The sequence below is a fragment of the Balaenoptera acutorostrata genome, chromosome 7 (genome assembly GCF_949987535.1).
Source record: "Balaenoptera acutorostrata chromosome 7, mBalAcu1.1, whole genome shotgun sequence".
Classification (NCBI taxonomy): domain Eukaryota; kingdom Metazoa; phylum Chordata; class Mammalia; order Artiodactyla; family Balaenopteridae; genus Balaenoptera; species Balaenoptera acutorostrata.
Genome location: NC_080070.1, coordinates 47,724,104 through 47,736,274, shown reverse-complemented (window position 1 = coordinate 47,736,274; position 12,171 = coordinate 47,724,104). Strand labels below are relative to the sequence as shown.

General features: G+C 35.7%; 1 protein-coding gene across 1 annotated transcript in view; it reads left to right on the top strand.

Moving 5' to 3' along the window:
• Positions 1 to 12,171, top strand: part of ZNRF2 (zinc and ring finger 2) — a 92,890-nt gene that overhangs the window by 55,579 nt on the left and 25,140 nt on the right. The gene's annotated exons all lie outside the window — the stretch shown is intronic.

Sequence of the window (12,171 nt, the reverse complement as noted above, 5' to 3'; positions counted from 1 at the left end):
ATAGAGTCTCTATTTCCTTGTTCCTCATCTTCTTAAGTACTTCAGAACAAACAAAAGTGAAATAAATATTGATAGCAAATTTTTACTCTTGATTTTCTTGGTCTTTAAACTTTACTGGATCATAGCATGTTTTGCATCATATAAAGTTCAGTTTTCATTTTAGACTTCTGTGATTGAACTCTGTATTTAAGAAATCTTTGTGTTGTTTTATTTGTAGTTAGTACTCTGTGTGCGCATGTGCACCCAAAGGAGGTATAACTTGAAATAAGTTTGTCTTCTGAGAGTTAATTATAAACCTATATAGTGAATCAAAAGAGAGCTTTTCAAAATCATCAGAAAGAAGACTGACTTTATGGACAGAGTAAGATGAATATTACTCTTTTAAAGTAATCATTTTTGAAGAAAGATTGAGTCAATTTCTTTTTTTATAAATTTATTTTTGGCTGTGTTGGGTCTTTGTTGCTGCGCGCAGCTTTCTCTAGTTGCGGCGAGCAGGGGCTACTCTTCATTGCGGTGCGCAGGCTTGCAGTGGCTTCTCTTGTTGCGGAGCACGGGCTCTAGGTGTGCAGGCTTCAGTAGTTGTGGCACACGGGCTCTAGAGTGCAGGCTCAGTAGTTGTGGCGCATGAGCTTAGTTGCTCTGCTGCATGTGGGATCTTCCCAGAGCAGAGCTCAAACCCGTGTCCCCTGCATTGACAGGCAGATTCTTAACCACTGTGCCACCAGGGAAGCCCCAATTTCTTTTTTTTTTTATTTTTTATTTTATATTGAAGTATAGTTGATTAACAATGTTGTGTTAGTTTCAGGTGTACAGCAAAGTGATTCAGTTATACATATACATGTATCTATTTTTCAGATTCTTTTCCCATTTAGCTTATTACAGAATATTGAGCAGAGTTCCCTGTGCTATACAGTAGGTCCTTGTTGGTTATCTACTTTAAATACAGCAGTGTGTACATGTCAATCCCTAAGATTGAGTCAATTGCAAAGCGAACTTGTGCTGTAATAAAAGTGAGGGAAAAGGATCTCATCTTCTGTGCTGTCGGTGGGAGAGTGTATCTTATCTGCTTACTTGGATGTTGAAGAAAAGTTGCAGCAGACAGTCAGTGCTTGATTCCAATGCGCACATGTAGTCTTCTAATGACCTGGCTTTCCTCCGTGTAGCATGTTTGCAAGAAAGTACGTATTTTCTCCCTCTGTAATTACTGTCTGGCTTTCCTGGCAGTTGTGGGTCTCATTTTAAGTTATAAACTTGCTTTCTGCCTTACATACTACATTTTCTTGGTTTTAAGACCACCCCCCCCCACCCCCACCCACGCCCCCGGCACTCCAACACACACATTTTAATCTTTCTGAATTCAGGAGGCTTTCTGAAATTGGCATGTCTCTTATAATTAAGGTTAAAAAATATATTTGTCAATTACGGAGCAGAATTTTAAATAAGGAGGGTAGTTATCATTGCCTGAGTTTGTGTGACCTTTGCCTTCTGTGGAAGATATCTACTGTCTGATTTGATGACTCTGTTCATCTATTTGCATTAATTTTTGTGGTTGAGTTTTAACCACAAAATGTGGATTCCTAATAGTGGTTTTATTTATTTTTTTAAATAAATTTATTTATTTATTTATTTATGGTTGTGTCGGGTCTTTGTTGCCGCACGCGGGCTTTCTCTAGTTGTGACGAGTGGGGTCGTTGCGGTGTGCAGACTTATTGCAGTGACTTCTCTTGTTTCAGAACAAGCCAAGGGCTCTAGGCGCGTGGGCTTCAGTAGTTGTGGCTCGCGGGCTCAGTAGTCGTGGCTCACGGGCTCTAGAGCACAGGCTCAGTAGTTGTAGCTCACGGGCTTAGTTGCTCTGCGGCATGTGGGATCTTCCCGGACCAGGGCTTGAACCCGTGTCCCCTGCATTGGCAGGCGGATTCCTAACTACTGAGCCACCAGGGAAGCCCAAAATGTTTGTTTTTAAATCATTAAAATCATTAATAAATGAATAGGAAGTAAGTAAAAAGATATATTGTGAATAAGATGAAAATTGAACTCTTTAGACATTAGTCACTGAAATTAAAATCTCAACTGATAGGTTAAGCAGCAGATTAGACAGAGCTGCAAGGAGAATCAGTAAAGTATAAGATGGATCTGAGGAAATTACACAGAGTGTAATAGAGAGGTACGTGGCATGGAGCCTGTAACAAAAGATCCACCATACATACAGTAATCTCCTAAAAAGAGATGGAATTGACTTCTGGTTTCCAGTTCCACATGTAAGAAGTCTGGAAGTAGCCACTCAGTCCTAAAAACAAGTAAAAAACCAAACAGACTGAAAAATCAACAACTCTTCTTAGATCCATAAGAGATGGGAAGACACAGGGCAAACCACCGCCCCTGCAGATTGTGGAGACAGGCAAATACAGAGAGTCACGGGTTTCAGCTTACTGCAGCAGACTCAGTGGGAACCAGTGCCAGGGTAAGGAAAACCTGGACTGTAATTGTTGAATTGCTGGGGGCTTAGTGTGGACAAATCTGAGAGTTTAAAAACTTCAGGGAGATCCCCACAATATTTTAAGATTTACCACTAGGAGCTGAACCAGGTTCCCATGGTAAATGTCAGAGAAAAATACCCTTCTCCTTCTGGCAGGGAGAAGGGAAAATGAACTATCTTGAAATATGCCAGAGGACTCTTAAAAAGGTTTGCCTCAAGGGAAGCTAGTTAACCAGAGCCTAACTGACCTGGGAGAAGGGTAATACTCAACTTGGGCCCACTCTGGCCATCGTGTTCTACCTAATGGGGGAGAAGAAATCCTGAGAAACACTTGTTTTTTTGTTTGTTTGGTTTTTTTGTTTTCTTAAATTTTTATTGGAGTATAGTTGATTTATAATGTTGTGTTAGTTTCAGGTGTACAGCAAAGTGAATCAGTTATACATATATCCACTCTTTTTTTTAGATTCTTTTCCCATACAGGTCATTACAGAGTATTGAGTAGAGTTCCCTGTGCTACACAGTAGTAGGTCCTTGTTAGTTATCTATTTTATATATGGTAGTGTGTATATGTCAGTCCCAATATCCCCATTTATCCCCTTACCCCCTGGTAGCCATAAGTTTGTATTCTACATCTACGGCTCTACTTCTGTTTTGTAAGTAAGTTCGTTTGTACCCATTTTTTAGATTCCACATATAAGCGATATCATATGATATTTGTCTTTCTCTGTCTGACTTCACTCAGTATGACAATCTCTAGGTCCATCCGTGTTGCAGCAAATGGCATTATTTTGGTCTTTTTTTATGGCTGAGTAATATTCCGTTGTATATATGTACCATATCTTCTTTATTCATTCCTCTGTTCTTGAACATTTAGGTTGCTTCCATGTCCTGGCTATTGTAAATAGTACTGCAGTGAACATTGGGGTGCATGCATGTATCTTTTCGAATTATGATTTTCTCCAGGTATGTGCTGAGGAGTGGGGATTACTGGGTCACATGGTAGTTCTGTTTCTAGTTTTTTAAGGAACCTCCATACTGTTCTCTATAGTGGCTGTACCAATTTACATTCCCACCAACAGTGTAAGAGGGATCCCTTTTCTCCACACCCTCTTCAGCATTTATTGTTTGTAGATTTTTTTGATGATGGCCATTCTGACTGATGTGAGGTGATACCTCATTGCAGTTTTGATTTGCATTTCCCTAATAATTAGTGATGTTGAGCATCTGTTCATGTGCTTTTTGGCCATCTGTATGTCTTCTTTGGAGAGATGTCTGGTTAGGTCTTCTGCCCATTTTTTGATTGGGTTGTTTGTTTTTTTTAATATTGAGCTGCATGAGCTGTTTATATATTTTGGAGGTTAATCCTTTGTCCGTTGATTGATTTGTGAATGTTTTCTCCCATTCTGAGGGTTGTCTTTTCATCTTGTTTATAGTTTCCTTTGCTGTGCAAAAGCTTTGAAGTTTCATTAGGTCCCATTTGTTTATTTTTGTTTTTATTTCCATTACTCTAGGAGGTGGGTTAAAAAAGATCTTGCTGTGATTTATGTCAAAGAGTGTTCTTCCTGTGTTTTCCCCTAAGAGTTTTATAGTGTCCAGTCTTAAATTTAGGTCTCTAATCCATTTTGAGTTTATATTTGTGTATGGTGTTAGGGAGTGTTCTAATTTCATTCTTTTACATGTAGCTGTCCAGTTTTCCCAGCACCACTTATTGAAGAGGCTTTCTTCTCCATTATGTATCCTTTCCTCCTTTGTCATAGATGAGCTGACCATATGTGCATGGGTTTATCTCTGGGCTTTCTGTCCTGTTCCATTGATCTATATTTCTGTTTTCGTGCCAGTACGATATTGTCTTTGATTACTGTAGGTTTGTAGTATAGTGTGAAGTCAGGGAGTCTGATTCCTCCAGCTCCGTTTTTCTCCCTCAAGATTGCTTTGGCTATTCAGGGTCTTTTGTGTCTCCATACAAATTTTAAGATTTTTTGTTCTCGTTCTATAAAAATTGCCATTGGTAATTTGATAGGGATTGCACTGAATCTGTAGATTGCTTTAGGTAGTATAGGCATTCTCACAATATTGATTCTTCCAATCCAAGAACATGGTATATCTCTCCATCTGTTTGTGTCATCTTTGATTTCTTTCATCAGTGTCTTATAGTTTTCTGAGTACAGGTCTTTTACGTCCTTAGGTAGATTTATTCCTACGTATTTTATTCTTTTTGTTGCAGTGGTGAATGAGATTGTTTCCTTAATTTCTCTTTCTGATCTTTGATTGCTAGTGTATAGGAATGCAAGAGATTTGTGTGCATTAATTTTGTATCCTGAACCTTCACCAAATTCATTGATTAGCTCTAGTAGTTTTCTGGTGGCATCTTTAGGATTCTCTATGTATAGTATCATGTCATCTGCAAACAGTGACAGTTACACTTTTTCATTTCCAATTTGTATTACTTTTATTTCTTTTTCTTCTCTGATTGCCATGGCTAGGACTTCCAAAACTATGTTGAATAAGAGTGGCGAGAGTGGACATCCTTGTCTTGTTCCTGATCTTAGAGGAAATGCTTTCAGTTTTTCACCATTGAGAATGATGTTTGCTGTGGATTTGTCATATATGGCCTTTATTATGTTGAGGTAGGTTCCCTCTATGCCCACTTTCTGGAGAGTTTTTATCATAAGTGGGTGTTGAATTTTGTCAAAAGCTTTTTCTGCATCTATTGAGATGATCATGTGATTTTTATTCTTCAGTTTGTTAATATGGTGTATCACATTGATTGATTTGCGTATATTGAAGAATCCTTGCCTTCCTGGGATAAATCCCACTTGATCATGATGTGTGATCCTTTTAATGTGTTGTTGGATTCTGCTTGCTAGTAGTTTGTTGAGGATTTTTGCATCTATATTCATCAGTGATATTGGTCTGTAATTTTCTTTTTTTGTAGTATCTTTGTCTGGTTTTGGTATCAGGAAGATGGTGGCCTCGTAGAGTGAGTTTGGGTGTGTTTCTTCCTCTGCAATTTTTTGGAAGAGTTTGAGAGGGATGGGTGTTAGCTCTTCTCTAAATGTTTCACAGAATTCACCTGTGAAGCCATCTGGTCCTTTTGTTTGTTGTAAGATTTTTAATCAAAGTTTCAATTTCATTACTTGTGATTGGTCTGTTCATATTTTCTATTTCTTCCTGGTTCAGTCTTGGAAGGTTATACCTTTCTAAGAATTTGTCCATTTCTTCCAGGTTGTCCATTTTATTGGCATAGAGTTGCTTGTTGTAGTCTCTTAGGATGCTTTGTATTTCTGTGGTGTCCGTTGTAATGTCTCCTTTTTCCTTTCTAATTTTATTGATTTGAGTCCTCTCCCTCTTTTTCTTGATGAGTCTGGCTAATGGTTTATCAATTTTGTTTATCTTCTCAAAACCAGCTTTTAGTTTTATTGATCTTTGCTATTGTTTTCTTTGTTTCTGTTTCATTTATTTCTGATCTGATCTTTATGATTTCTTTCCTTCTGCTAACTTTGGGTTTTGTTTGTTCTTCTTTCTCTAGTTCCTTTAGGTGTAAGGTTAGATTGTTTATTTGAGATTTTTCTTGTTTCTTGAGGTAGGATTGTATTGCTATAAACTTCCCTCTTAGAACTGCTTTTGCTGCATCCCGTAGGTTTTGGATCACTGTGTTTTTGTTGTCATTTGTCTCTAGGTATTTTTTGATTTCCTCTTTGATTTCTTCAGTGATCTCTTGGTTATTTAGTAACGTATTGTTTAGCCTCCATGTGTTTGTCTTTTTTACGTTTTTTTCTCTGTAATTCATTTCTAATTTCATAGCGTTGTGGTCAGAAAAGATGCTTGATATGATTTCAGTTTTCTTAAATTTACTGAGGCTTGATTTGTGACCCAAGATATGATCTGTCTTGGAGAATGTTCCGTGAGCACTTGAGAAGAAAGTGTAATCTGCTGTTTTCGGGTGGAATGTCCTAGAAATATCAATGAAATCTATCTGGTCTATTGTGTCATTTAAAGCTTGTGTTTCCTTATTAGTTTTTTGTGTGGATGATCTGTCCATTGGTGTAAGTGGGGTGTTAAAGTGCCCCCCCCCATTATTGTGTTACTGTCCATTTCCTCTTTTATAGCTGTGAGCATTTGCCTTATGTATTGAGGTGCTCCTATGTTGGGTGCATAAATATTTATAATTGTTATATCTTCTTCTTGGATCAATCCCTTGATCATTATGTAGTGTCCTTCCGTGTCTCTTGTAGCATTCTTTATTTTAAAGTCTATTCTATCTGATATGAGTATTGCTACTACAGTTTTCTTTTGATTTCCATTTGTGTAGAATACCTTCTTCCATCCCCTCACTTTCAGTCTGTATGTGTCTCTAGGTCTGAAGTGGGTCTCTTGTAGACAGCATATATATGGGTCTTGTTTTTGTATCCATTCAGCAAGCCTGTGTCTTTTGGTTGGAGCATTTAATCCATTCACGTTTAAGGTAATTATCGATATGTATGCTCCTATGACCATTTTCTTAATTGTTTTCAGTTTGTTTCTGTAGGTCCTTTTCTTCTCTTGTGTTTCCCACTTAAAGAAGTCCCTTTAGCATTTGTTGTAGAGCTGGTTTGGTGGTGCTCAATTCTCTTAGCTTTTGCTTGCCTTTAAAGCTTTTGATTTCTCTGTGGAATCTGAATGAGATCCTTGCTGGGTAGAGTAATCTTGGTTGTAGGTTCTTCCCTTTCATCACTTTAAATATATCATGCCGCTCCCTTCTGGCTTGTAGAGTTTCTGCTGAGAAATCAGCTTTTAACCTTATGGGAGTTCCCTTGTTAGTTATTTGTCGTTTTGCCCTTGTTGCTTTTAATAATTTTTCTTTGTCTTTAATTTTTGTCAGTTTGATTACCATGTGTCTCAGCATGTTTCTCCTTGGGTTTATCCTGCCTGGGACTCTGCGCTTCCTGGACTTGGGTGGCTATTTCCTTTCCCGTGTTAGGGAATTTTTCAACTATAATCTCTTCAGCTATTTTCTCAGGTCCTTTCTCTCTCTCTTCTCCTTCTGGGACCGCTATAATGCGAATGTTGGTGCGTTTAATGTTGTCCCAGAGGTCTCTTAGGCTGTCTTCATTTCTTTTCATTCTTTTTTCTTTATTCTGTTCCACGGCAGTGAATTCCACCATTCTGCCTTCCAGGTCACTTATCCGTTCTTCTGCCTCAGTTATTCTGCTATTGATTCTTTCTAGTGTATTTTTCATTTCAGTTATTGTATCGTCATCTCTGTTTGTTTGTTCTTTAATTCTTCTAGGCCTTTGTTAAACATTTGTTGCATCTTCTCGATCTTTGCCTCCATTCTTTTTCTGAGGTCCTGGATCATTTTCACTATCATTATTCTGAATTCTTTTTCTGGAAGGTTGCCTATCTCCACTTCATTTAGTTGTTTTTCTGGGGTTTTATCTTGTTCCGTCATCTGATACATAGTCCTCTGCCTTTTCATTTTGTCTGTCTTTCTGTGAATGTGGTTTTTGTTCCACAGGCTGCAGGATTGTAGTTCCACTTCATAAATGTTTATGTCTTGCCTTTTGTTTTCTTTTTTTCATATTACTTCCATAATTTTTTTAAATCATTCCAACATTCAAGGCAAGTTTTCCTGATCATAAGAAATCAGAAGAAACAACACAGAGACATTGAAAAGACTTTTGGAGTGCAAGAAAACCCAGTAAACCTTTAGAGCTGTCCTCAGAGGGAAATGATTTTTTCCTCTGGTCCCAGTTCTTACTTTGGTTGGGATGTGGTATTGGCAGACTCTCATCTTAAATAAATTCTAATGCAAATTAATAAAATGCATTTCCAAATTTATCTCATTTTTAAGTTTCTTCTATATTAGAGCAAACGTAGGACTCAGCTCAAGTCTATCAACAGTTTTGCCCCTTCATAAAATATTTTATATGTATGTACATAGTAAAAGGTAAACTAGTCTATTTAGATATTTAATCTAGACCTTGAAAGGATTAATAACATTTGGAGAGAAATGCAGGGTGAGCTCAGAAATAACAACTAGGTAGGTATAGTTTGGGGGAGCAGAGCATGATAAAAGGGAATTGTAGGTGAGAAGATAAATTTAGTGCAGTTTTTAAATAAATTATGTGGAATTTGGAAGATTAATCTTGCGTTCATGTGCAGAAATGTTTGTAAGGAAAGTAATTTCTTAAAGACCAGTTTGGAGAGTGGTGTGGTATTTTATGTAGGAAGTGATTAGATGATATATTACAGGAGAAAGAGACAGATGAAGAAATTGAATTGGGTTTAGTAAGTGCTGGAAATGGGGAGGGAGGTGTCACAGGTGACTTGAGGATTGGCAGTGGAGGACTCAATTTCGGGTAAAGAGATTGTAAGAGAGTACCTAGCTGCTCTAACTTTGTGCCAGGGATGTTGGTCTTTGCAAAATGTGAAAATTGTGAAATGTGATTTTTTTCAAAGGATTTTTCCAAAATGAGTAAGGGTTAGCAAGGTCACTGAGTATTTTGTTGATTTCAAGAAAGATTTTACAGAGGACTATTGAAGAAATGGCTTGTGAATATTTTTTCAATGACCATTTATTACTTGTATAACTTTTTTTGTTAATGGTTTTTCTCTCTCCTTTAAGTCATCTTGGCCCTGATAACTCAAAACACTGCCCTGCATTTGCCTCAGAGATGGCCTTGAGAAATATCTTCCCAGCTACCGAGTGGTTTGGTTTCAGGGAAGGCAGTATTAACAGAGTGGCTTTGCCTTTTTGGTGAATTGTATTTAACTCTTAACATTTTAACAGTGTATTAAGGTAATAGAACAATAAAAATAATAAAAATATTCTAGGTAGTTTCACTCCTTTGCTATTTAAATATTTATAATATTTATGATTTGCTTGATTTGTTCCATTTTTTGCTGGAATGATTTGGGGTCTCTAGGCTTCTTGACCTCTCAATACCTCCTAGATTATTGTTACTTAGGATTCCTTTTATCTTGATTGCTTTAAACTGTATTTCTTGGTATTCAGTTCTTAGACCTTTCCTTGTAATGCTTTTTGGTATGAGAGACCTTTCTGTAGCTGAAAAATCTTTGACACCCAGTACCCAAATCTTGGTTTCTAAATACCATTCTCCTGTAAAAAGAAAACAGGGCTTCTTGGAGAAATGGCTGATTCGAGGGCTGGAGCAGAGAAAATAAAAGCCTGGAGATCTTGTGTTGTCTGAAAGCAAGGAAGTGCTCAAAAATCAAAAAGGTGAGGGCATAGGAGCCAACCTGAATGAGCTCTCAGTGAATAACTTGAGCAAGAAAATTAATATAACATGGTATTGGATTATAACTCAAAGTGTAAAATAAATATATCTGGTTCCATCAATCAGTCAGTAAATTAATACAGAAGAGTAAAAGTTTTAACTTGGAGATTAAGCCTAAGAGACATTTCTTTAAAAAAAAAAAGTTGTTTTTTTAAAAAAAATTTTAACGTTCCTATTTGTGGTGATTTAAAAGAATTTTTTAATGGGCCATATGTGCTCTCTGATTTTAAGTATCCCCAAGACACACTAAGACATATTCTATATGGCACAGATATAACTTGAAATACGTAATCTTAGTTTATTATCACCATTTCAATAGTGGATGAAAGGGATTTTTAGGGGGATGAGAGCTACTGTTGTAAGCCCCGGCAATAAAAGACTTTATAATTTTCTCTTCCTCAGGTTTTAGAGGGAAAATGCGAGTTAATTTTCTTAGGTTTTATATTGTGGAATTCTCATAGTGAAGGGCTCCTATTATGAAGTCTTACTTTCTAGCTTCAGACATTTTATGTTTATTATATACAGAATACAGATGTGTGAATATAAAGTATAGCCTATTATTCATTAACATAAGACTCAACTGGACTCTACATGTTTTACACTTTATTAAATCTTACTAAGAAAGATGTTCACTGTCTTGCTCAATGCTTTTTTTTTTTTTTTTTTAAGATTTTCAGTTTATCTATTAAGGAACATGATTTGTCTCTACATTTGTTTTGATTCATTGAGAACTTATATCTTTAGTGTTAAACTTGTTAAATTTTTGTCTCGTATAGTTTTGCTACTGTTATGGATGACATTTGCTTACCATTTGAATATCAAATTGGTTTTGCTGGTATAAAAAGAAGCCTGGGTGTAGGCGAGTCTTTGGATTTTCTAGATTTATGACTTCATCTGCAAATGAAGATAATATTTTCAAGTGTTTATGCACACGTTTTGTTTCTTTGTCTTACTGCGTTAGTTTGAAGCTTACAAATGATGTTGATAATAGTGGTGCCAGTGGACATGCCCATCTTATGTGTCTGTAGTGTTTCATTGTTTCATAGATGCTTGCTTAGAATTTTGGTAAATCATCTTTATTGTATGTATGTCATTCTTGTCTCATTCTCTTTTACTTAGGGCAAGAAACAGCCTAATTTTAGTAAATGCTTTTTCCCCTTTTTATTTGTTGATAAATTACATTGGTAGATTTTCTAATGTTTTAGTTGAATTGTGTTGATTTCTAATGTTGCTGGATTTAACAGTTTGATCATGGATTATTACTCTTTTAAAACAATGCTACCAAGTTTGTGCTGGCTAAAGATTATGCTAGCAAAGTAAGTGGGAAAGCTTTCCATCTTTTCTCTTCTCTGGAATAATTTGAAAAACCCAGGAAGGACTGTTCTTTTCATATCAGATAGAATTTGACTGTAAAACCATCTACCCCTTTTTTTAAGGTAGATCTTTGACAGTCCTTTTAACTTCTGTGATTATTAGTATATTCATGTTCTTCTACTTCCTCAGTCAATTTTGGGAATTTATATTTTGTTAGAAAATAATTGTTTTCTTCTAAATATCCTAATTAATTGCCATAGCATTGCATTAACATTTTCTTACAAATATTTTAATTTTTACAATATTTTTGATTATATTGCCCTTTTCGTTCTAATGTTATATATTTTTGTACTTTTGAACCTTAGGCTAGCTAAAAGGGCTAATGTTTAATTGATATTTTCAAAGAAGCTACTTTAGAGTTGTAAATAAAGCTACTAATTTATTAGTACTATGTACTGAATAAAGCTACTTATTTCTTTTCAATTTTTAAATTTTAATAAAAGTATTTTAGAAATAGAAATATTTTCTTATAAGAGCTTTATTTGTATCTGAGGTTTTAATATGAAATATTTTTGTTAATGTCTAGATAATTTCTCATTTCAATTTTTAATCTTATTTTGATTCAGAGGTTAACTAGAAAAAAATCCTTCTGAATTTTGAAGATAAATTTTTTTATGAGGGGAGGGGTATGTGTGATGGGAAGTCTTTTTGATCTTGATATTAGAGAATGCTGCCCATAATAGCTATGTTTTTGAAATTCATTGATGTTTTCTTTGTGGCCACGTAGTTCACTGACCTCTGTAAATCATGAATATAAGAAAAGCATATATGTTTTCTGTAGAGTAAAAAATTTACTTCTACTATTATTCTTTTTAATTCATATGTATATAAGTACTTCCAGTAAATTGAATTTGGTTGTATTATTGAAATATTCTGTATCCTTGCTTATGTTTGGTTTACATAGTCTGACAAATTTGGGAAGAAGTTTGTTAAAGTATCTATCCCCTCTGTGGCCATAGTTTTACTAATTTTTTCTTATTTTTTTTTAAGTTCCTTTTGGTGATAGTGTCCTTGCCACAATCTTTTTCTGGCTTTGTATAT